The sequence below is a fragment of the Oncorhynchus nerka genome, linkage group LG26 (assembly GCF_034236695.1).
Source record: "Oncorhynchus nerka isolate Pitt River linkage group LG26, Oner_Uvic_2.0, whole genome shotgun sequence".
NCBI lineage: Eukaryota > Metazoa > Chordata > Actinopteri > Salmoniformes > Salmonidae > Oncorhynchus > Oncorhynchus nerka.
The window spans coordinates 34,671,576-34,675,146 of NC_088421.1; positions in this window are offsets into that span (position 1 = coordinate 34,671,576).

The window sequence follows — 3,571 nt, forward strand, 5'->3', positions numbered from 1 at the left end:
AGCTAAATAATAACTATGTCCCTTTTGAGATGCCTTAGAAAAATGAAACTGGCCTCTCACCATGGTCAACTTGAAGTTCCCTTACTTCGACAAACGTCTATGGAAAGTGAATGGAGAAGATATTGAAGCCTGAGCCTTGCACCGATGTTCAGGATAAGGATGAATTTGATCCAGTCGGACTGACGTTTTTGGAGAAAGTGGACCTGTTTTTTACCGGACCCATATGTGGTTTCAGGATGGGTGGGAAACAGGTGGAAAAGTATCCGTTGTCATACTTGAGTAAAAGTGAAGATACTTTCATAGAAAATGACTCAAGTAGATGTGAAAGTCACCCAGTAAAATACTACTTGAGTAAAAGTATTTGGTTTTAAATATACTTAAATATCAAAGTAAATTTAAATTCCTTATATTAAGCAAACCAGACGACACCATTTTCTGTATTGTTTTATTTATGGATAGACTGAGGCACACTCAACACTCAGACATCATTTACAAACAAAGTATATGTGTTTAGTGAGTCTGTCAGATCAGAGGCAGTAGGGATGACCAGGGATGTTCTCTGTTTAGTGAGTCTGTCAGATCAGAGGCAGTAGGGATGACCAGGGATGTCCTCTGTTTAGTGAGTCTGTCAGATTAGAGGCAGTAGGGATGACCAGGGATGTTCTCTGTTTAGTGAGTCTGTCAGATCAGAGGCAGTAGGGATGACCAGGGATGTTCTCTGTTTAGTGAGTCTGTCAGATCAGAGGCAGTAGGGATGACCAGGGATGTTCTCTGTTTAGTGAGTCTGTCAGATCAGAGGCAGTATGGATGACCAGGGATGTTCTCTGTTTAGTGAGTCTGTCAGATCAGAGGCAGTATGGATGACCAGGGATGTTCTCTTGATAAGTGTGTGAATTGCACCCTTTTCCTGTCCTGCTAATCATTCAAAATGTAATTTTGGGTGTCAGGGCAAATGTATTAAGTAAATAGTACATTATTTTCTTTAGGAATGTATTGAAATAAAAGTACATTTAAAAAAATGTTAATAGTAAAGTACTGATACCCCACAACCTACTTAAGTGATCTTTTTGGCCTTCCTGTGACATCAGGTGCTGTTGGTGTCCTGGAGGGCGGGTAGTTTGCCCCCGGTAATGCATTGGGCATACAGCACCACCATCTGGAGAGCCTTACGGTTTCGGGAGGTACATTCGCCGTACCAGTCGGTGATACAGCCCGACCGGATACTCTCAATTGTGCATCTATAAAGGTTTGTGAGGGTTTTAGGTGCCAAGACAAATTTCTTCAGCCCCCTGAGCTTAATGATGAGCTTTGAGGGTTATATAATGTTGAATGCTGAGCTATAGTCAATGAACAGCATTCTTACATAAGTATTCCTTTTGTCCCGATGGGATAGGGCAGTGTGCAGAGTGATGGCGATTGCATCGTCTGTGGATATTTTGTGGCGGTAAGCACATTGAAATGGGTCTAGGGTTGCAGGTAAGGTAGAGGTGATATGATCCTTGACTAGTCTCTCAAAGCACTTCATGATGACAAAGATGAGTGCTACTGGGCGAAAGTCATTTACAGTACATATGAGATGTTACCTTTGCTTTCTTGGGTACAGGAACAAAGGTGGCCATCTTGAAACATGTAGGGACAGCAAACTGGAATAGGGAGAGATTGAATATGCCCGTAAACACACCAGCCAGCTGGTCTGCGCATGTTCTGAGGATGTGGCTAGGGGTGCCGTCTGGGCCGGCAGCCTTGCGAGGTTTAACACGTTTAAATGTTTTACTCACGGCGGCCACGGAGAAGGAAAGCTCCACAGTCCTTGGTAACAGGCCGTGTCAGTGGCACTGTGTTATCCTCAAAGCGGGCGAAGAAGGTGTTTAGCTTGTCCAGAAGCAGGATGTCGGTGTCAGCAATGTGGCTGGTTTTCCTTTTGTAGTTCGATGTAGCTGGTTTTCCTTAGGTAGCTCATCCATATATTTATATGTACATATTCTTATTCCATCCCTTTACTTAGATTTGTGTGTATTAGGTGGTTGTTGTGGAATTGTTAGATTACTTGTTAGATATTGCTGCACTGTCGGAACTAGAAGCACAAGCATTTCACTACACTCGCAATAACATCTGCTAACCATATGTATGTGACCAATAAAATGTGATTTGATTGTCTGATGTTGAGTCTTTACCCGACAAATTACTGGTAGGATATATCAGTTATCCTGTGTGAGCTTTAGGGCCGAACCCACTACGGTGTTTCAGGTGCCATGTGTATGGTCATGTTGCAGCAGTGTGTAGGAGGAAGATTCCTAGGTGTGAGAAGTGTACATACAGGAGGGCTTGAGTCAAAGGATTGTGTAATATCAGTGAAAGAAGTGGTGTGTGTAAACTGTAGGGTGGACCATGTTGCTGGGGATCAGAAGTGTCCGGTGCGAGAGAGGCGGGTTGAGATTGCCATGGTCAGAGTTGTGGAGAAAGTGTTGTATGCTGAGGCAGTGAAGAAAGTAGAGGAAGCTGGATCAGGGGTGAAAGATACTAAGAGGCTCCCAGTGAGTAGTAGAATTTTGCCAGTACAGAGTGATAGGCATACGAATTAAAAGTGCTTCAGTAAGGTTGGCCTTTTAGCGTTCATTGCTATGGTTATTAACTGTACCATAGGTATCAAATCAAATCAAATGTATTTGTCACATACACATGGTTAGCAGATGTTAATGCGAGTGTAGCGAAATGCTTGTGCTTCTAGTTCCGACAATGCAGTAATAACCAACAAGTAATCTAACCTAACAATTCAAAAACTACTACCTTATACACACAAGTGTAAAGGGATAAAGAATATGTACATAAAGATATGAATGAGTGATGGTACAGAACGGCATAGGCAAGATGCAGTAGATGGTATCGAGTACAGTATATACATATGAGATGAGTAATGTAGGGTATGTAAACAAAGTGGCATAGTTTAAAGTGGCTAGTGATACATGTATTACATAAAGATGCAGTAGATGATATAGAGTACAGTATATACATATACATATGAGATAAATAATGTAGGGTATGTACACATTATATTAAGTAGCATTGTTTAAAGTGGCTTGTGATATATTTTCCATCATTTTCCATCAATTCCCATTATTAAAGTGGCCAGAGTTGAGTCAGTGTGTTGGCAGCAGCCACTCAATGTTAGCGGTGGCTGTTTAACAGTCTGATGGCCTTGAGATAGAAGCTGTTTTTCAGTCTCTCGGTCCCTGCTTTGATGCACCTGTACTGACCTCGCCTTCTGGATGATAGCGGGGTGAACAGGCAGTGGCTCGGATGGTTGTTGTCCTTGATGATCTTTATGGCCTTCCTGTGACATCGGGTGTTGTAGGTGTCCTGGAGGGCACTACCCTCCCGACAGGATGCTCTCGATTGTGCATCTGTAGAAGTTTGTGAGTGCTTTTGGTGACAAGCCGAATTTCTTCAGCCTCCTGAGGTTGAAGAGGCGCTGCTGCGCCTTCTTCACGATGCTGTCTGTGTGGGTGGACCAATTCAGTTTGTCTGTGATGTGTACGCCGAGGAACTTAAACGTACTACCCTCACCACTACT